At 45.9% G+C, this 23104-nt stretch overlaps 1 protein-coding gene and 1 pseudogene across 8 annotated transcripts in view; one reads left to right on the top strand and one right to left on the bottom strand.

Annotated features, from left to right (window-relative positions):
• The window catches only part of PRKCB (protein kinase C beta), a 331318-nt gene that overhangs the window by 167374 nt on the left and 140840 nt on the right, over window positions 1–23104 (bottom strand). The window lies entirely within an intron of this gene.
• LOC122210379 lies at window positions 12433–12518 on the top strand (annotated as a pseudogene).

Below are 23104 nucleotides of genomic sequence, written 5' to 3' on the forward strand. Positions count from 1 at the left end.
TGCCACCTGGGAGAGCTTGGGATAAAGCCACAGTCCCACAGCTGTGGGACTTCATGACCCACAAGGAAAATCTCTCAGGGTGACCGTCCATGCCTGCTCATGTCCAGCACCATCTCTGAGATGGGTGGGTTTGCACTTTGAGACATCCTACTCCCCCAGACACAGGTGACTGGCGCAGAGGTAGGCGCTTGGCTCAAATGACTCACACGTTTAGTGAGTGGAACACAGGCAGGCCAGGGGTCATGCAGCTTGGGGGCTGAGGGGGCCATTTTTTTTACAGTGGGCTCCAAGGAACAGAGAGGAACAAACACAAAAGGCCACATGACCCGAGGGAAGGCGCTCCTGGTTCCCGTCCCTCAGGGGCCTGGCATCCTGTCCTCCAATTCCACCTGACTCTCCTGGGTCCTCTGTGCTTACGCCAATCCAAGTAGGCATCTGTAACCTGCAGCCAGTGATGAGCATCGAGATATTTCTAATCACTTCGGCTCAGGTACTGCCCACTGGCCAATCAGAAGGAAGAGCAGGTTCAGCAGTGCTGGGAGTTAACTCTTTGGTTGCTGGATCATAGAGAGGTGGTGGGGAGCTGGCAGGGGAAGAAATGGGGGAGAGGTAGAAGGAGAAGGATCAGAGGGCCTGGCAGTTATTTCCCAATCAGTTTTAAAGTATTTCACGATTATCAAAACTGGTACAGTAATGTCAGTGCAACAGGTTAAACATCAGCCTCGCCTTTGAACAAAATGCATTCCCTTCCTAGCCTCGGAGGCTGTGGCCACTGACCAGCTCTGGGATGAGCCTGGGGATCCACGTAGCCTCAAAGTCAGAACTTCCCCTATGGTCTTGTTTAGATCCCATCCAAAGAGCCCTCCCCCATCTTTCTAGTCGGATCCCCCCATCCCAGGCCCCACAGAGTGGGTCCCCTCCAGTCCATGCACAGCCCATTCCCATCCCTGGCCTCGGTCCTCCTTGATGCTCAGAGGTTACAATCTGGAGCCCGTGGGCCATTATCAACTTTGTAAACAAGCTATATTTGCTTCATATGGTGCTTCTTAAAAATTCAAGTTAATTGACTACATTTACAAATCACGAAATGTCAGATAAAAATGTAAACCTCTGCCCCTTTTTGAAAAACCCCGACTTACAGCAACAATGGACACACATTCCCAGGGGCTGAGCAGGGGTTGCCCCCCTCGCATAGGGATAAGCCTTCCAGTTTTCCACAGTCCCTGCCATTCTCCATTGTCTTACACCATGCCTGCTTCACTCATTTCCCCTCCCTGCCTGGTCCCTGTAGGAATTTCGGTTTCTGACCTCTCTCAGAGCCCCCCACCCTCTCTACCTACAGTCCACTGGCTGGGAACCTACCGCGTGTCAACACGTCCCCTAAACTCCTGAATGAGTTCATTTGGCTCAGTGCCAAATGCTTTCAGAAATAGGTTTGAAACTACTGTATCCCCATCCCAGTACCAGCCGTTGATTTCCAGGGTCCCCGGTCATCTCTCCCACCCTGGGAGTCACGTCTCCACAAAGACCCTGGTATGATTCCTCTCCACGCTAGTGCGTGCGGTTGGGGTTCCTTCACGCTTCCTACTAGGCGAGCTTGGATTTCTGAGTTTCCTACCACTTCTGATCCTGCTCGCAGAGATTGCTCAATCCCAAGAACAAAATGACAACGAGCTGCTGTGACTCTTGCTGCCCCCACGAATCGAACACAGACTCTCTGCCTAGCACTGTGCCAACTGTTCTGTATCACATCATCAAATCTTCAGAATGGCCAATGGGGGAAGAGCTGTTATGACCCTGGTATTCCAGATGTGCCCACTGAGGCTTAGGGAAGGAACTTGTTCAAGGTCACAAAGCAAGAGAGTGGGAGAGTCACGACTGGAATCCAAGTTTGCCAGGTTCCAGAGCTACGGGCAGTGGAGTTGGGAACACCTGCCTATCACCTGTCTGCCTCCCTGCTCCTCGGTGTCCCCAGAGGGTCTCCCACCTGACAGGGGTTACAGGTGACGGCAACCTTCATCTCACGCAAACGCAGCACTGGCCAGTGACAGGCCGCTTGCGGTTCCTCACCGCCACCCCCCAATCCCCAGGACCAGAGGACAGGCAGATCTCAGCTCAGCATCTTTGGTTCATCGCCTGACTCCAGGCACAAGCAGCTAAGGAGGAAGGAAGCACAGATCAGAAACCAAAAGGGAAAAAAAAAATGTTTAAACATCTAAGTCACAGCCCAAAATAGCCTTTCTCGGTCTGAATGGGCTGTGTGGCTTTGTTCGCAGGTGGGCCGAAATTTGGCGGAGCTGGGGCAAAGCTGCAGGAATCAGGAGACTGGATTGAAGCATAGAGGCCAACAAAACACACACCAACATCAGTCAGACGAGGAATAAAAGCAGCCTGGACATGTACAGGCTACAAAAGCCCCTGAGGGCACATTTCCCAGGAGGCAGCCGGGCAAGGTCAAATCGAAGATGGTGTGGAAATGCCAGCTGAACAGAGGGAAGGTTCCAAACAGGGGCTCTGGGGTAAACTGTGTGACCTCCGGCAAGTGACTTCACCTCTCTGAGTCTCTGGTTCTTGTGCACAAAGTGAAGACATAAAAACAGTACCCACTTCATGGACTGGCTTCATGGATCGGCTCCCCAGCACAGGGCCCTGCACACAGGAAGGGCAAGCTCTTGCTTCCATCGTCCCAAAGAGAAGAAATCATCACGGGGACACTTTCCCAGACTTCAGTCCTGAGCCATCCTAACTCTGCACATCCACATGCTACGTATAATATGTACTTGGCATTTTTCTTGAACTCAGCAGGCCTTTCACTTAAATAAACCTATTTTAAAATAAAACTGTTTACAGAGTGTGAACGCGTGGGATTGATGTGCAAATTATGTTTTTTTCTAATACACCTTAAAGTGAAGGAACCAACTCCCAAAATAAAATTGTAACATGTGCGTCCCAACAGCGTCCATTGAGAGGCGGCAGAGACACACATACATATATTCTTAGTGGGCAGGCCCACTGACATTCGGCATTATCTATCAAAAGTACAAATGTTTCAAACTGAGGGTAGATGGGGGGTGGGAGGGAGGGGAGGGTGGGTGATGCCTTCCTTGAGGAGGGCACCTTTTGGGAGGAGCACTGGGTGTTGTATGGAAACCAATTTGACAATAAATTTCATATTTAAAAAAAAAAAAAGTACAAATGTTTCTTCCCCGGTGACCCAACTGCCCTACTCTGGGAATTTATCCTGGAGCTAAACCCAAATACATAGGAAATAATATGTATATGTGGCTGTTCCCTGCAGCGTTATTTATAACAGCAAAATACTGTACATAAGCCAAGTGTTACAGGTAGGGAGCGGCTTAAATAAATCATAGCGTAGCTACACGGTGATATGCTGCTCAGGTGTCAGAAGAATGAGTTTTCTGCACTAAGAGGGAAAAACCTTAAGGGCATATATGTTTATTTATTATTTTTATTTTTTATTTTATATTTTGTTTATTACTATTGCTTATTTATTTATTTATTTATTTTTGAGAGAGAGAGAGAGAGAGAGAGACAGAGAGAGAGACAGAGACAAGTTGGGGAGGGGCACACAGAGAGAGGGAGGCACAGAATCTGAAGCAGGTTCCAGGCTCCGCACGGTCAGTGAAGAGCCCAACGTGGGGCCCAAACTCAAGGGCTGTGAGATCTTGACCTGAACCAAAGTCAGACTCTTAACCAACTGAGCCACCCAGGTGCCCCTTAAGGATATATTTTAAAGTGAAACTTAAAAAAAAAAAAAAAAGCAAAAAACAAAAAAACCAAGATGCAGAGGAGTGTAGGCTGCATGCTACCATGAAGAAGAGTAACTATATTCCAAGTTACCCATGCCTACATAAAAATACACTGTAACAGAAGCTAATGGAACTGTTTGTCTATAGAAGCAGGAAGAAAACAAAATGTACAGAGAGTCAGACTTCTCCAAAGTGTTGGGCACCTGGGTGGCTCAGCAGGTTAAGCAACCAACCGACTTTGGCTCAAGTCATAATCTCTCGGTTCGTGAGCTTGAGCCCCGCATCAGGCTCTTTGCTGTCAGCATTGGAGCCTGCTTCCAATCCTCTGCCGCCCCTTCTCTCTTTGCCCCTGCCCTGCTCGTTCTCTCTCAAAATAAACTTTCAAAAAAGATATGGGAAAAAAAGAGTATTTAAGTGTTTATCTGAGCGCCACAGAAACCTCACAGCAGGTACCCCAAATTGCAAACAAAATACCAAAGCTTCCTAAGAGAGCAAGAAGCGCGGAAACCTTCACGGGGGCTGTGTGGACTGAGGTTTTGGGAACATCAAATGTGGATCATGTGAGAACCTGTAATGACACACACGCACTGCGGTCAAAGGCGGGGGGATTATAATTTGGTGAAGATCTCTCATTTTGTTCCTGGGAAGAAAGTCAACAGAGCCGATAACGCTGTGTAAATGTTCCTGCCCCGGTGACGGTGACTCGGTTTGCTCAAGCGTCTGATAAGCCCTGCCTTCTTCCAGCCACCACCCCTTTGCAAATAAGTAATTGTTCGATCGCAAGGCCAAGCTTCTGTTGTGTAAACTGGGGTAGAATTTTAAATATGATTTCCTGCATTAAGAGCTGCACTGGGGTCAATGTCAATACCAGGGGTTAATTAACAGCCACGTTCAAACCTAACGCTGGGCTCTGGAAGCTAGGAGCTTTTTGATGCAGGGGCAAGTTCTTTAACCCCTTTTAAGTGTTCACTCCTCCATTTGAAAATGGGGTAACAATTATATCTAATTCCCAAGTTAATGAGAGTTCAGTGAATGAATGCATGGAAACTGCCTAGTAGTCTCGTGTGGAAATAAACATTTAATCCGTGTTCACTGTTACCATGAATTTTCTGTCCATACCCTTTGTCTGTATTTAAATTCAAATTTGTTTCTTTCTAAATGACTTGTAACACATTTCCCATATAATTATTAGGGATATGAATCATTCACCTACAATACACGCAGTAAATATTTTTGCAGTTTTTCATTTGCCTTTTAATTTTGTTTCCCCTTTTTCAACATATAATAAGGCGTGTATGTGTGTGTGTGTGTTTAAATAAAGTGCCAATTTTCCCCTTTTCTTTGTAGTCTGTGTCTCTGCTGTTATATTTAGAAAGTCCTTCCCAGTACGATATTTTCTTCAATGTCCTACAGTTTCACTTTCTGCACTGAAATCCTTACTTCTCTTGGAATTCATCTTAGCAGGAGCTTGGGGAAAAGACCTTCATTTCTCCCCCTGAATGTTTAGCCAGTTGTAACAACTGTATGGGGATGTATCTTCTCCCTGCTGACTTCTATCACACACTCGTTTCTCGTGTGTATCCTTTGTTCACTTCTACATTTTCTCTTGTGTTCCACTGATTTCTCTCTAGTCCTGCCTCAGTACCACACTACTTTAATATATCATAGGTTTACAATATCTGAGCCTCTAAACGCATGCATTTTATACCCACCTACCCCGACCCCAACATTACTGTCCACTTTGAAAATCTTCATGGTTATTCTCACGCACACAGTTTTCCAGATTGTATTGGACAGGCCCATCTCTGCCAACCCTACCTATTTTATTGTCCTTCTAGAAAAATCCCCACCTCCAGCACCAGCTCAGTGGAGAGTAGAGCATCTGACCTTGGGCTTCCAGCCAGTGCTGAGTGGACCAAGGTCTGGTCAGTGGCGTGCAGTTTACGAAGGAAGAACTGGACCGATCAGAACTGGACCGATCAGAATTTACAACAAGGAACGGTGCAGTCTTGGGAGCTGGAGCAGAGCTAAGGGCATGAATGGGTGTCTGATGTCGAGTCAGGGCTGGAGGGCAGCAAGGAGAGAGGGAGAGACGGACAGAGAGAATGAATTCACATGTAATTTGAGTCTTTTATGTCCTTCCAGAAAACTTGTCTTTTTAAACTCTACTTAGTTGCCACCAATGTTAAGCTAGTCTTCCTTTCCAGGGTTTACATTTTATTTCAACAAATGATCTCAGTGCATTAGTTAAGTCGGTGGTTTTCAACCTGATTACGCCAACCACTGTGGCATGCATGCAATTATTTTTTTTTTTAGGGATGTATTTCCAGGCCTCTGGGTGGGACCCACAGCAATGGGGAGCCACGTTTTTCTGGGGGTGTTGCATCGCTTGGAGTCACACAGAACACTGGTCAGAAGCTCAGAACTAGAGACACTGGCCCATCTCTGCTGATGGCAGCCACGGACTAGACACGCATCCTGACCACGCTCTCCAAGTGGGGCATATAGTCTGCTAGTCCCCACGGTCTCCACTCGCTGCTGGCTGGCCCCAGCTGGCATCTGAGTAACTCCTGCTGGATCCCGGCCCCAACTAGGATAACCGAGGAAGTCCATTTGAAATAGCAGCCTCATCCATTCATTGAGTCTTGGAGAGAAATATAGACCCGACCAGCCCTTGGGTGCAAGTGGGAGTCCTCAATCTCACAGCGAACAGGGAGCTGCCTTCCTTCTTCTGGAAGGCTGTGTGCACTTATAAGCCGGCTCCAACTCTAAGTGGCTTCAGGACATCAAGCACTGGACCGGCAGATTCAGCTCCAATCTGGTCCCTGAGTCAGCAGAGAGTAGGAGAAGCCCCATCCTTTCCAGAAGGTGATGCCGAGAGCCTGTGAGGTGCCTCCCAGCCTGGAAAAGGACTCAGTTCACCGGGAACAGGTGGTTTTGTAGGATAGTTAAAAGATGAGGCTTCAGGTAAGGTTGCCTAGACTGAAGAGCCAGTTCCACATCTTCCTGGCCATGTCCCTTGGCCACGTTGCTTAAAAGCTCCATACTTCATATTAACTGGTGATAACAGCGGCATTTATTTCCTGGGAATGTTATGGGGTGTGCTTTACCAAAAACCTTTAAAACAGCTCCCCAACAGAGAGAGGGCACTCAATAAATACCAGCTGTTATTATTAATCATTAATGATTGCTGGCCAGGGCATCCCTAGGTCTACTGAGTTACAACTTTTTCCAATAATCCCCACTTGCATTCCCCCCTCTTGAACTTCGGTCTTGATTTCCTGCACGAATTCCCTCCACTAAAGCAACGAGCTATTCATTCATTCATCCATTTATTCACCCAATATCTGTTGAGTGTATCAGGTGCTGGATGAACAGAAGCAGACACAGGGTCTGCCCTCGTGGGCCCCAGCCTAGTTCGGAGGAGACCATAAAGAAAGAAGCACAAACAAATGGTAGGCTTCCGACCACTGCAGAGAAGCCTGGAGTGCTTAGTTTTCAGAGGGCTTCAGCTGGGCAGACAGGTCTGGGAGGTTTCCCTGACAAGTGACATGTGAGCTAAGATCTGAAGGATGGGGGGCAAAATCTGGACAGAAGGCACCAGGCTGGGGCTCTGCCCCAACCCCAGGGGGAGCTACTTCACTGCACGGGGTCCTGGCTAGACCCAGGTAGATTTGGCTGACATCACCCCATTGCCACCAACCTGGCTTCAAGCTCTGCCTCAGCCCCTATTCCCTGTCCCCAGCTCGGACCCCTCAGCTATGACATAGATCCTAGCCCCCGTGGGAGGGAATTTGGTAGAGAGCTCATGAGTCAGAGTCTAAAGCCAGAGAGTCTGAACTCAGTCCCAGCTTTGTTACTTCACAGCCATGTGGCCTCAAGCAAGTTACTTACGTTATATGAGCCTTGATTTTCCCACCTGCAAAATGGAGCCCAAAGCTGTCATGTGGAGAGACACTACAGCAGAATAGCACGCACTACAAGGTCAGGCTGCCTAGGATTGAATCCCAACTCAATGACTTCCTAGCTGTGTGACTTTAGGCAGGTTACCTAACCTCTCTGTGCTTCAGTGTCTTCTTTAATGTGGAAATAATGATAGTAGCTCTGCATGCTCATGAGAAGCTAATGAGCGAATATCTGTAAAAGAGTGCTCAGTAAATACTATGTAAGTGCCTGTTGAATACAGTAAATAAACGTTCCTGCCTTCTAGGTTTGTCAGGAGTCATGAAACCATGATTATACGTCGTGCTTTAGCCCAGTGACTAACAGGTAGTCCGGACCCCATAAATGTTAACTTAAAAAGAAAACTACATCTGTGACCTTGGGCAAGCCACCCCATGCTCTGGTCTCAGTTCCCCCTTCAGAAAACAATGGGGTTAACAGAGCACTCCCCAGGGCCCTTCAAGTTCTAACAACCACCTATGCAGGCTCTTCACAGAGTCTGCCCCGCCTCTTCCTGTGCAGGTTGTTATGTGAATTCACTGCTCAGAGCGGACTACAGAGGTCTTCAGGGGCCAGTCACCCTGCCACAAATCACACCCCAGCATTATATATAAACCCTCCAACACCCACAAGGTACGCACACACATCCTCGCCCCTCACCGCCCCCCCTCCCCCAACGGTGCTATCAGCCCACAAAGGCAGGAGCACCCCTCTGTCCCTGCTGAGTGAGGGTCGCCCCAAAGCAAGACCGGAACACAGGGTTTTACTCAACTTGCAAAGATGCTGTCAGTTCGATTTCTAGGTGTAGAGCACGGTGCCAGCTTTCTGACAGCTCCCTCTGCCACAGGGGCCCTCGGCGTACCCACGCCTGCATTTCAGAGGGGCAAAAAGAACCTTCATGCAGAAGGACATGAGGGACGCTGCTAAAGCCAGTGCCTGGCGGGCCACCATCAGCACCTGGGACTCTGGACACCACAAGACCATGGAGGGTCTCATTCTAATGATCCTAATCACTAGCAATGAGGATCCTAAGCCATTAGGTCCACAGAGACAAGAAGCCTGAGGAAGATGAGTTCTGTGCACGCTGGCCCTTCACCCTTGACCAAGAACGTCCCTGAGACACCACTCTGCTCCACAGAAAGTTCTGGAAGCTATCATGTGCCTGACACTGCACTACGTGTGTAGTGATCAAACAGCAGGTGCTGACCTCACCTCCAGGGATTCATAGATTCCAGTGGGGGATTATAATTACAGTGGACCCTTGAACAATGTGGGTGGTTAGGGGCACTGACCACACCCACGCAGTTGAAAATCCACATGTAACTTCTGACTCCCCAAACACTTAACTACGAATAGCCTCTGACCAAAAGCCTTACTGATAACATAGCTGATTAACACGCAGTGTGTGTTATGCGTATTATATTCCATATTATAATCAAGTAAGCTAGAGAAAAGAGAATGTTATTAAGAAAGTCATAAGGAAGAGAAAATATCTACACCACCGAATCGCAAAAAATCATGCAGTTCAAACTCACGTTGCTCAAGGCTCAGCAGTATGCAAGTAACAGCTAACATACGCCAGGCACTATGCCAAGAACTTTGCATATAATTCATGCACCTGACCCTCACTGATCATGTGAAGTAAGTTTATTTTTCTCCCCATTTCACTGGGGAGAAAAGTGAGGCACAGAGAAGTTAAGTCACTGGCCCAAGGTCACATGGCTAGTGATTTGGATGCAGGATCTGGGCTTTTTGTCACCATGTAAGTCAATGGAAAGTGGCCCTGTGATGTGTGACAGTGGTACTCACAGAGTGAAAAACAGGAAGAACAGACCAGGTCAGGGAGGTCAGGGAGGGCTTCCCTGAGGAAGTGATGCTTGAGCCGTGGTCTGGAGGGTGAGTTTTGAGTCAACCGGGGTTCTTAACCCTGGACGCACATTCAAGTCAATCAGGAGGCTTTGAATCAAGCAGGGATTCTGACTGACTTGTCTGGGATGGGCCCAGGCACTGGTATTGAGTTATACAGCTTCGCAGAGGATTCAGATGTGCAACCAGGATGGGGCCTCCCTGAACTCCGGGGCAGAAGAGAGAGAGGAGCTCAGCACAGGGAGCCCCAAGTGCAACCACCTGGTGTGGGAGAGCAGGGAGGACCGGAGGCTGCAAGGAGGAAGCTCGGTGGGGAGGAAGGATGTGGTCAAGGAAGGGCTGGAGGGGTGACAGGGCCTTCTGAGCAGTGCGACCCTATTATAATCTCTCTTCCAAAGGGGACTCGGTAAGAATGACAGGAATGCCAGGGGCACAAACCCTTTGGGATTCCAGTGCAACGTAACAACCAGGTCTGTCTCCAGGAAAGCGTGGCAAAGGAGGATGTGTGAAAACCTTGCTTGTCAGCCACGTCAGAGCGTCGGCTTTGTCCCAAGAACAGTGGGAAGCCACTGACGTGTTTCCAGCAAGAATGATGACAGGATCGTATCTGGTTTGGGGAAAGATGACTCCACTGTAATGTGGAGGTGACAGGCTGGTGAGAACAGAGAGGAATCAGGGAATCAAACAAGGGGCTAATGGTCCAGGGAGGGCGAATGGAGCCTGGACTCGGGCCCTGTCTCTGGGGATGGAGAGAAGTGGGTGGCCATGTATTGTGGTGGGAAGAGCAGGCTTGGGAGCCAGATCACGCTCAAACTCAGACTCGGCTTCTTATTAGTCATGTGACCCAGCAAATCAGCTAACTTCTCTGTAGGTTGGGCGTAGAAAGAGGATCTTTCTCATGGGGTGAGGCTTCAATGAGTTAGTGCATGTAAATCACTTAGAACAGCGCCTGGCATATGATAGTCATTATATAAATGTTAGCTATAATTACTGTTCAGAAGGTACAACAGGAGCTGGCAATGGAGAGAATATGAGGGTAGGGAAAGGCTGGGGACACAGAAGAAGAAGAAGCCCTAAGAATGGAGCCTTGCTCAGTAGGATGCTGGAGAGCCACGGCTGAAGGGTGAAGAAGACGAAAGACAGAAGGTTGCATGACGAAGGGCTGAGATGCAGAATGAAGGAGGCGAACCCAGGCTGGAAGGCCAAGATTGAAAGCAAAAACAGGTCCAAGATTCTGAGTCAAGCACTTACATAATATGCCAGGTGCTGTGTTAAGCTTTTTGCATACATTACCTTATTTAATACTCATGAAGTAGGTATATTATCATCCTCATCTTGAAAATGCAGAAGCAGGGGCACAGAGAGAGCGAGTAACTTATCCGAAGTCACAGAGCTACTAAGAAAGCTGAGCTTTGAACCCAGGCAGACCAGCTCTAGAGCCCATACTCTTTATGTCCAAGACCATAAACCTGACTCTGAACATTTCACTCTGCCCTCACTCCGAAACTACCACTACAAATATATATATTAAAAAAAAAAAAAAGTTTAAAAATAGGAGAATCCATTTCAGCCCAGAAATCAGGGAGAGGTGCCAAGCAGAAGCCAAAATCTCTTCAAATGTTTTTCAGTATATGAAAAAGGTGAGGCTTGAAGTGACCTGCCTCTCCCAAGCCTAAAGAATTAGAGTCACAAGGCCTGATGATGGGGTGGGTGGTGGACCAAACACAGCAAGCCAAGGTGAGTCCTTGAAGGCGCCTGAGCAGTCCCTGGCATCCTTGAAGGCGCCTGAGCAGCAGCAGGCATCTGATAATTCTGCAGAATGATGACTGACCGTCACCCTCTCAAAGCCTTCAGGGGAAGCAAGACCCTTGGCTGCCAGACCCAACGGCAGAGGCCAGTGGACGTGGAGAGTGCTGACAACAGCAGAGGGCGCTGTAGCAGCTGTTTCCCCGACCAGGGCTGGCTCTCCCGTTCCAGCAAGGGGTGTGCCCTAGCCCATTTAAAACTCAACTGTGCCACAGCCAGGGTAAAGGGACCTGGGCATCCTTCTAAGGTTCTCCGCCTTGGAATGTTGCACCCTCCCTACTCTCCCAAAGAACGCTGATTTGACTAAATCCACATTTTCTCTTCTCCCTTTTTTTAAAAAAGTTTATTTATTCTGAGGGAGAGAGACAGAGAGCATGAGGGAGGGGCAGAAAGAGAGGGAGAGAGAGAGAATCCCAAGCAGGCTCCACGCTGTCAGCAAGGAGCTCGATGTGGGACTTGAACTCACGAACCTCATGACCTGAGCCGAAATCAAGAGTCAGATGCTTAACCGACGGAGCCACCCAGGCGCCCCATCTCTTCTCCCTTTGTAAGAAGGGTGGGGGAGACCTTCCACTGACAGTTCCCACCTGCCAACGTAGAGCTTACTCACTGGTGGTGTCCAGAAGGATCCCAGTCCAAAAATGTGCTTAAAAACCACCACAGCTGTGGGCCCCTGGGTGGCTCAGTCGGTTAACGGTCCGACTTCGACTCAGGTCACGATCTCTCTGTTCCTGAGTTTGAGCCCCGCGTCCGACTCTGTGCTGACAGCTCGGAGTCTGAAGCCTGCTTTGGATTCTGTGTCTCCCTCTCTCTGCCCCTCCCCCGCTCATGTTCTGGCTCTGTTTCTCTCAAAAATAAATACACATTAAAAAATTTTTAAAAACACCACCGCTGTAATTCTCAGATTTTTTTTGTCAACATCGAAATTTAGGAGATTCAGACTTCTCTTGAAAAATGAAACAATCTGGATCTAGGTCCTTTAAAGAGCAGGAATTTTTTTATAAAATGGAGCTGGGTAGTGGCTTCTCCTTTCAGACAGGGTGGACACATCGCTTCTCAGCCTTTTGGCTAAGATCAAGTGTAGTATCAGACAGGGTGGCCACTCCTTATTGTCACACACTTGATTCAGCTACTTGCCTGCCAGGCCCTGGCTGGCTTTGAAGTTGGAAATCCTGATAAACGGGATGGAATGAGTCCTTCCAAAGTCATGTGGCCACAAACAAAACATTGAGGAAAGCAGAGGAAAAAGGAAAGAGGGGGTCTACCGTGTCATACTATTTGGATAGACTTCAAAAGAAGGCACACTGTTCTCCCTAGTGGCCATACCATTCTGCATTCCACCAACAGTGTGCAAGGTTCCCATTTCTCCACATCCTCTCCAACGCTGGTTGTCTTTTGGGTTTGTTTGATATTAGCGATTCTGACAAGTATATCACTGTGGGTTGGATTTGCATTTCTTGGTGATGAGGGATGTTGAGCTATTTTTTTTTTTCCCCCATTTACCTGTTGGCCACTTGTAGGTCTTATTTGGAGAAATGTCTATTCAAGTCCTTACCCCATTTGGAGGTTCTTCAACAAATGAAAAACAGAACTACCATCTGATCCAGCAATCCCACTTCTGGGTATTTATCCAAGAGAACTGAAATCAGGATCTCGAAGATACAGTTGCACCCTAAGTTCACTGCAGCATTACTCACAATAGCCAAGATGTGGAAACAGCCTAAATGTCTATCAACAGGTGAACAAATAAGAAAATGTGGAATAGGGGCACCTGAGTGGCTCAGTCGGTTGTGCGTCCGACTCTTGATTTTGGCTCAGGTTATGATCCCAGAGTCATGGGATCAAGCCCCAAGTCAAGCTCCATGCTAAGTGTGAAGCCTGCTTAAGATTCTCTCTCTCAGTCTGTCCCTCTCCCCCACTCACTCTCTCTCTCTATTTTTTTTTATTTTATTTTTTTAAATTTTTTTTTAACATTTATTTATTTTTGAGACAGAGACAGAGCATGAACGGGGGAGGGGCAGAGAGAGAGGGAGACACAGAATCGGAAGCAGGTTCCAGGCTCTGAGCCATCAGCCCAGAGCCTGACACAGGGCTCGAACTCACGGACCGCGAGATCATGACCTGAGCCGAAGTCGGACGCTCAACCGACTGAGCCACCCAGGCGCCCCTCTCTCTCTTTGTTTAAAATAAAAAATAAAAATAAATACATAAAATCTTAAAAAAAGAAGAAAATGTGGTACATATATGCAATGGATTATTATTCAGGCTTTGAAAAAGAAGGAAATTCTATGATATGGGACATGGATGAACTCTGAGGACATTATGTCAAGTGAAATAAGCCAGACACGGAAAGACAAATACTGCCTAATTCCACTTAGATGTGGTATCTAATATAGCCAAACTCATAGAATCCAAGAGTGGAATGGTAGTTGCCAGATGCTGGGGGGAGGGGGACATGGGGAGTTCCTAATCAATGGGCACAAAGTTTCGGTAAGCCAAGATGAATAAGCTCTAGATCTGGAAAACACTGTGTCTGTAGTCAATAGGACTGCACTGTGCACTTAAAAGTGTGTTAAGAGGGTAGATCGTATGTAAATTGTTCTTTCTGAAATATAATAAGACAAGACAGGACAAGACAAGACAAGACAAGACAAGACAAGACAAGACAAGACAAGACAAGACAAGACAGTAAGTAGTTCGATGGGGCAAAAAGCGAGCACCGACTGCTGGCCTGGGTAGCTGGTCTGATGGAAGGGGTAGGAGGTGTGGGAGACAGAAGGCACCCCAGAAAGGCTTCTGGTTATAGAAAAATGTGCTTGCAGAGATCCGTCAAGATGACACTTTTCACGTAAACAGTTTTCAAAGGCCATGCGACCACTGCAAACTAAAACCAGCACCTTTAATTCCAAATTCTAAATTCCTAAAGAGAGAATCTGATCAGTCTAGCTTGAGACAGATGTCCACATACATATGGACCAAATGGGGCCGAGGCTGTGGGGTCACAGAGCTTGGGGTGGGGGGAGTGCATATTTGGAAAGGCAGGTCTCAGAGAACAAGGTTGTCTGCTTCAGTTAGATTCGTCCAAGTGGATAGCATTGAGGTTATGAGGCAGTCTGGGGTACTGAGTAAGAACATGGCCTTGGGGGCCAGACTGCCTACATTTGAATCCCAGCTCCACCACTCACTGGTCATGTTTCCTTGGGCAAGTCACTTAGTCTCTGAGCATCTCAGTTTCCTCATCTGTAAAATGGGGATGATAACAGTAGTACTTCTAGAGTGTAATGAAGAATAAAGAGTTATTATATGTAAAGTACCTAAAACAGAATTATATCTATGAATGCTGGCTCTTAGATATTATTACTATTTTTTTTTTACTTTTTTAATATTTTTATTTTATTTTTGAGAGAGAGAGAGACAGAGCACAAGTGGGGGAGGGGAAGACAGAGAGAGAGAGAGAGAGAGAGAGACAGAATCTGGAGCACGTTCCAGGCTCTGAGCTGTCAGCACACAGCCTGACATGGAGCTTGAACTCATGAACCGTGAGATCTTGACCTCAGCCAAAGTCGGATGCTCAACCACCTGAGCCACCCAGGCATCCCTTGGTCATTACTATTTTTAAAAAATACTGTATTTAGGGGCTCTTGGCTGGCTCAGTCAAAAAAGCATATGACTCTTGATCTCAGGGTCGTGAGTTCGAGCCCACATTGGGTGTAGAGATTACTAAAAATAAATAAATAAATAAATAAACAAACAAACAAACAAACTTAAAAAAAAGAATAATAATAAGTAAAAATAAAAGTACTCTATTTAGAAATCCTAGAATCCTAGGCCACTGAAGACAGGGGAAGCCATCAGGAATACAAAAAGCTGGAGACAGAAGAAAGGCGAGAAATGAGGTCTTTTGACTCTGGGACCAATGCCTTTCACATCCCTGCAGGCTGCCTCTCTCCAGGGTCATCAGCCTTTTGATTTCTCTACTTCCCTCAGGCCCACAGGCTCCACGGGCTAAATCTCTGGGAAACTGCCTTTCTCGGGCTCTGAGGCTGGTCCGCCACCAACTAGGAGAAGCCAAAATAATTCATAAGACAGGACACCTCCACCCCATTCAAATCACAGCAGCCCTGCCCTTTTGGTGCAGGACAAACAGCTGGTTTCTGTTCTCAGGACGCTGCGCATCATAGATTTGCTTCTTCCTCCACAGCATGAAGCTCCGTGTCTTTCTGACAGAGAACTATTGAGAAGCAATCCGTGCTGACCTTTACCTACTGCTTCTGCATTGCGCAAGCCGTCACAGGCACGGGGCAAACGGGAGCGAGAGGAAGAATCAAGTGCAATTCTCCCCGAAGTCGGAAGATGTGCGTTTTATCACATCACCCTCATTTTATCAGACTCTTCCTCCAACCAGCCCATGGGACGTGTCTGTGTGTTTCCATTTCATGGCAAGCGAGATGGATACATGCCACGCCAAAAACAAGGCTGCACTTTTGAAACCCACTCTCAAAGACCTGAAAGGGCCGCTGGTGATAATAATTTTGGCACGTATTTTGTGCCAGGCATGGCACACAGCCCTTCACGGGGATTAGCTCATCTGATCTTCATCTGAGCCTTATGAGGAGGGTGTTATTTTATCCTCTTTTTACTGATAAGGAAACTGAGGCAGAGGGCAGGTAACTAGGCCAAGATTATCCAGCCGCTTAGCCAATTGCAAACCTAGCATTCAAATACAACTGCCCCGGTTTCAGAGCCAGGATACGATATTGCCTTACACTAGCTTCCAAACTCAGTCACCCATCAGAATTACCTGAAGGACTTTAAAATACCTGTTTCCAGGCCCTTGTCTGTATTTCTAAAGGTGAGCTCTGTTTTTAGCAGGCTCCCCAAATAATGCTTAAGCATTCAACCTATCTGTATTCTGCAAAGCGGCCATTTAGAAACTGTAGTGGTCTGTGTATTGTTTTGATCTGCCAAACCTCTCTGCTTCCTTTTCTTTCTTTTCTCTATCTATCTATCTATCTATCTATCTATCTATCTATCTATCTATCTTCTCTGCTTCCTTTTCTTTCTTTTATCTATCTATCTATCTATCTATCTATCTATCTATCTATCTTCTCTGCTTCCTTTTCTTTCTTTTATCTATCTATCTATCTGTCTATCTATCTATCTATCTATCTATTTTGGTAGCAATGCCTCATTTCTCCTTTGAAAGCCATCCCACCTACGCTGTATTTAGACTTGGAGGGAACACTATAAAGATCCAGCCAAGGTCTACTTAGGTAACTTGAACTTGACGAAATAAATACTCTTCTGGAATTTGAATTTAAAACCAAAGCAACACAAGAATCAAAATGAGACACAGCTGGTCTGACTGTTCAGGTTTTCTTCCAATTCTCTAAAAGTACATCATATCTTGGGGTGCCTGGGTGGCTCAGTCGGTTAAGTGTCCAACTTCAGCTCAGGTCATGATCTCACAGTCCGTGAATTCGAGCCCCGCGTCGGGCTCTGGGCTGATGGCGTGGAGCCTGGAGCCTGCTTCGGATTCTGTGTCTCCCTCTCTCTCTGCCCCTCCCTGCTCATGCTCTGTCTCTCTCTGTCTCAAAAATAAATAAAAACATTTTTAAAAAATTTAAAGTACATCATATCTTTTCCAATAAATTCTAATCTGAGTTAACCAAAGATGGTTTCCTTTGCACACAGCCAAACAACACCAGTAAAAGAACCACCAATGTGGTAGAAACCCACATCTACCACAGATACCCCCTATACAGCATCCATAGCAACTGATCTTAGCTCTGCCAACATGGGAAATTAATATCCTTATACAGCAACTGGTTGGTTTGGGATGCCCTTCTTTAGCCAAAATAGACGGTCCCCAGTCCCGATTCTGTCATTTGAATCTATATTTAAAAAAATCTATACAACAGCTCTTTGGGTATTTAATGAAAGCCTAGCCTCGGAGCTAAACAGGCCAACTCTCAGAGCACCTCCAAGCCTCCCTGTGAGGCATCTTTTTGGCATTTGGTAACACACACTCTGGTTACTGAGCACTTTGGCCGTGAATGCAGAAGTTACAGACTGCAATGTTACATAACATAAATTGAATGTATCTTCAGCACAATGATGCACTTTCAGATTTAGATAGGTAATAGATATAAATAAAACAGACAGACTGCCTATACTGTTCAGACTGAACTGCACCTGACATTATTTGTCCTTGAGAGATACAGATGGGCCTTCTTTGGTCCATGTGATGGTGAGATCTTACCATGATGCCAAGAGGGATGGTGAACCCTAACTGTTGTTTCCCCTCTTGGAAGGAGCTAGACAGGCTTGGAACATCATTAGAGCTCACCTGTGGGGGTCCCCAGTTGGTGTTATGTGAGACTTAACAACCCAGACTTTGAAAAACATGGAGTACACTGTTATGTTTCTCTATCTGAGCCAAGAAGACCAGCCAATGTAGGTGGGATGTGGGCAGGACCTCAGACTATGGCAGAGCTAGGACTTCCCTCCTTCCCTCGGCCAAAGATGAATTGGCCCAGGTTTATCAGGAGTCAGAATCATTTTTTTAATGTTTATTTATTGAGAGAGAGAGAGAGAGAGAGAGAGAGACAGAGAGACAGAGAGAGAGAGATAGAGAGAGACAGAGACAGCATGAGCAGGGAGGGGCAGAGAGAGAGAGAGAGAGGGAGAGAGAGACACATAGGATCGAAAGCAGGCTCCAGGCTCTGAGCTGTCAGCACAGAGCCCAACACAGGGCTCAAACTCACGACCTACAAGATCATGATCTGAACCAAAGTCAGACACTTAACTGACTGAGCCACCCACGCGCCCCCTATCAGGGGCCGGAATCTTATCAGGGGCATCTGAAGATTCTCATCTGGGGGATAAGCTGGCTCCCAGCTGGTGGATGACCTCAGGAGTAACCATATCCAGAAGCAACTGCAATTGCTTACAGGTACACTCAAGCCATCACTCACATTTGATTTCAACTGAATGAAGTGGGAAGCCTGAGTCCACACTGGAGGTGAAGTAGCACCCAAAACAAGCAAGACGCAGAAACCAGTTAAAGAATACCCCAAAGTGATCTCCGGAGCTCTGCAGGCGACAGTCTGGAATAAGACAGTGAGCAGAACTGACAAGTGGACGCCAGAATATGTTCAGAAAATGTGGCCTTTTGTTTTTGTATGTGTGTGTATTTTTCTATTTCCTGGCCAATCATACCATACACAGTGCTTTGCTGTCTGCCTTTTTCACTGAGTAATATATAATGACTATATTCTCATGTCAATAATATTTTAATCTCTGTGACTTTTTAAGTATAAGCTGCATATGATAACGTACAGGTTTTAAGCTGACAGTTTTGTCAGTTTTGAAAAGTGTGTTCACCTTTATAGGCACGACCTCAATCGAGATATAGAACATTTTCAGCTGTGGGGTGCCAGGTGGCTCAGCCGGTTAAGTGTCCAACTCTTGGTTTCCACTCAGGTCATGATCTCACGGTTTGTGAGTTCGAGTCCTGCATCGGGTTCTGGGCTAACTGTGCAGAGCCTGCTTGAAATTCTCTCTCTCTTTCTCCCTCTGCCCTCCCCCCACCCCAGCTCGCACACTGGTGCGTATGCTTTTCCTCTCAAAAATAAATAAATAAAGTTGGTTTTTTTTTGTTTTTTTTTGTTTTTTTTTTTTTAAGAAAGAACATTTCCAGTTGTTAGCAGGCTACCCAGATGTTGTGACATTTTAGTAACTGTGCAGCAACCAAATTTGGGATACATTTTACTTACATAAACCCCAATTGGCAGCCATTTAGGAAGTTTCCAAATTTTTGTTAGTATGAATACTGACGCAATGAATATCACTTTAGCTACCTATATGTGCATATCCTTAAGCAATTCCTCAGCAAAAATTTCTAAAATTGTAATTCTTACGTACAAAGGATTAGGCTTAGTAATTATTAGGTCAAAGAAAAGTCATTAAGTCTTTTGATACATGTGGGTAATTTTCTCTTGAGAAGGATTATACTGATTTACACACTCATCAGTAATATATTAGGGTACGTTTTTCCTCCTCTTCCTCTTGTTTATGCTTGCGGCTTGAGTCCTCTTTCTTTTGACATTATTACTAAGACCATGTTTTATATTTATGTATGTTTTTGCAGTATATCTTTGCCCATTTTATTTATATTTAAGAGGACAGGTGATTCCTTTTTTTTTAATGTTTATTTATTCTGAGAGAGAAAGAGCATGCACTCATGCAAGCAGGGGAGGGGCAGGGAGAAAGGGGGAGAGGGAATCCCAAGCAGGAGCCACACTGTCAGCACAGAGCCCGATGCAGAGCTCGAACTCATGAACCATGAGATATGACCTGAGCCAAAATCGAGTCAAACGCTTAACCGACTGAGCCAGGGCCCCCTTCCCATTTTATTTTCAACCTATGCTTTAAGTTTCTCTTATACATTGCTTAGAATTATACATTGTTTATCCAATCTGATAGTCTTTACCTTTTAGCAGAGAATTTCAATCCATTTACATTTATTAGATAACTGATACTATCTGCTATCACTTCTACCATCTTAATATATATACTTTTCAGAATTCGTAATTCCTTGCTGGCTTACTTTTATCTTTGCTCCTATATTTTAATTTCGAAATTGTTTCTTCCACATTAAAAAAAAGTCTATGACTCAGATCAAGAACTCACACTTTGTGAGTCCAAGCTCCATGTTGGACTCTGCACTGACAGTGTGGAGCCTGCTTGGGATTTCTCTCCCTCTGTCTCTGCCCCTCCCTGGCTTCTCTCTCTCTCTCTCTCAAAAAATAGACAAACATTAAAATAAATAAATAAATAAATAAATAAATAGTCTATTTGAACTAATACATCTATTCCAACAATTAAATAGCTTATTTAGCATTTGTTAATCTAGACTCATCATTGACTATGGTTTACTTTTTTAAAGTTTATTTATTTATTTTGATAGAGAGAGGGAGACAGAGCCAGAGAGAGAGAGTGCATGAGCACACGAACAACGGAAGGGCAGAGAAAGGGAGAGAGAGAGAATCCCAAGCAGGCTCCATGCTGTCAGTGCAGAGCCTGATGCAGGGGCTCGATCCCACAAACCATGAGATCATGACCTGAGGCAAAACCAAGAGTCAAACATTTAACTGACTGAGCTACCCAGGGGCCCCTATAGTTTACTTTTTAAAAAAAATTTTTTTAATGTTTATGTGTTTTTGAGAGAGAGAGAAAGAGAGAGAGAGAGAGAGAGAGAGAGAGAGAGAGAGTAGGGGGAGGGGCAGAGAGAGAGGGAGACACAGAATCTGAAGCAGGCTCCAGGCTCCAAGCTGTCAGCTCAGACAGCGAGATCATCTCACAAACTGCGAGATCATGACCTGAGCTGAAGTCAGATGCTTAACTGAGCCACCCAGGCACCCCTATAGTTTTCTTCTTTTAATTATAGTTGGCACACAATGTATAGTTTACTTTTTTTGCCAACTTTATTAGCTTATGTTGGTAATTGTGATCAAGCTAGCTTATAATAATAACATGTGGTAGCTACTGATTTTGTCAGCCCATCCAAGTTTCCCAACCCTTCTTCTTATAACAGACTCTGCTCTCAGAGTCACAGGGATGTCACATGATCCAGGCCTGATAACTGTAAGAGCTCATTCTCCCAACAACAGAAGATCAACCAATCAGAACTCTTCCCCAAGACTGATTATAAATGCAGCAAGAGAAAGCCCACTTCTTCCCCTGGGTCTCCATCTTCCCACAGGGTCGATTATCATTAGGTTGATAGACATAGACGTGCCCTATCTACAATAAGAGCAAATGAGGCAAGGACAAACCAGTCAGAGTCCCGGCAGGGGACAGATGTCATACCCAAATTAAGAGAGCTTAAGAGAGTTTCATAAAAGGACCACTTGCAAAGATGTGGGCATGGTGCTGGGAAGCCATAGGGGACAGTGCAGTAACTGGGGGCTAGTGAGAGCAAAGGGACAAGGGCAAAGAGTAGCTCCTGGAGCCCAAGGAGAGAATTATGTAGAGAAGACTGCCTTTGGAGGAGTAACCCTTAGTCAAAGGGTAGAGCCAAGATGACCCCATGTTAAATACCCAGCTCACTCTCCCCTCACTTTCCAATCTACTGGTCCCTCTGGCTGAGCCCAACCAGGAGTCAGGGTAGAAAGGCAACCCCCAGTGATGCAGTCCTTACAGGTCAGTCTCTCAGGGAGAAAGCAGAGTGGATCCAGAGGGCAAATAAGACAGCTGGCACAGATGAGGGCCACTGTGGCAGAATGCAAAATGGCCACGACTCGTCCATTCCTGTATGCATCTTGGCAGTATAACTTTGTAGCTCCTCCTCTTCAGAGGTGAGGTCTATTTCTCACCCCTGATTCTGGTCTTAGCCATAACCGGTGTGCCACAAAGGAAGGCTTGAAAAACACCTATGCTTTGGGGATTCCCTCTCTTGCCGTGCTTGAAACCCTAGGCCAGTGTGTAAATGTGCCTAGGCTAGCCTACTGGAGGAAAAGAGACCACATGGAAGACAAACAAAGCACCCATGCCAACAGGCTGCCAACTGGCGGTCATGTTAGTGAGGCTATCCTAGGTGATCCAGCACCAGCCAAGAAACTGTCTGACAATGACACTCGACAGAGCCCAGCAAAGATCAGCTGAACAGACTCAGATCAGAAGACCATCCAAGTAGCCCAGAGAATCATGAAAGATAATAAGGGATTGTTGCTTCAAGCTACTAAATTTTGGAGTGGTTTGTTACACGGCAAAGCTAACTGATACAGGTGATGAGGAGAATTCACCTTGCAAGTATCAGGGTCCCAGTTCCAAGTATCTGAGGCCCTTGTCCCTGGAGCTTATTCTATTCCCTATGTCCTTCCCACGAGCCAATCTGTTTTCCTACTGCTAATTTCAGTAGGGTTTCTCTACTTTCAATTAAAAAAAATTGTGAAGCTTTACTTTTTCTCTGTAATCTGATATAGTTTAAAATGTACAGAAATCCTTCATTCCTCTCAAGAGCATTTACCCACGAAGCCTATTATTCTGGGAGAAGAAAAGTTTCTTGGGCAATGTTCTCATTTCTTTTTTGGTTACTTGCCTATTCTGGTTTCCAATTTCTTCTTGAGACAAAATTGGCAAGTTAGAATTTCCTAGAAAATCGTCCATTTCAACCAGATTTTCAAACACATTTTTATACATATTCATACATTATATATATAATATATATACACATTCTTTTTAATATATACATTCTTTTTAAATCTTCTATTTTCCTTTTATTAAATCTTTAACATTTAGCTCATGATTTATCATGTTTAATATATTTCTTCATAAAGACCAGATTCAAAAACACAAAAGCAGGAGTACCTGGCTGGCTCAGTTGGTAGAGCACATAACTCTTGATCTCAGAGTCATGAGTTCAAGCCCCACACTGGGTGTAGAGATTACTAAAGAAAATAGGGGCGCCTGGGTGGCGCAGTCGGTTAAGCGTCCGACTTCAGCCAGGTCACGATCTCGCGGTCCGTGAGTTCGAGCCCCGCGTCGGGCTCTGGGCTGATGGCTCGGAGCCTGGAGCCTGGAGCCTGTTTCCGATTCTGTGTCTTCCTCTCTCTCTGCCCCTCCCCCGTTCATGCTCTGTCTCTCTCTGTCCCAAAAATAAATTAAAAAAACGTTGAAAAAAAAAATTAAAGAAAAAAAAAAAGAAAAGAAATAAA

The sequence above is a fragment of the Panthera leo genome, chromosome E3 (assembly GCF_018350215.1).
Source record: "Panthera leo isolate Ple1 chromosome E3, P.leo_Ple1_pat1.1, whole genome shotgun sequence".
In the NCBI taxonomy this organism is placed as follows: domain Eukaryota; kingdom Metazoa; phylum Chordata; class Mammalia; order Carnivora; family Felidae; genus Panthera; species Panthera leo.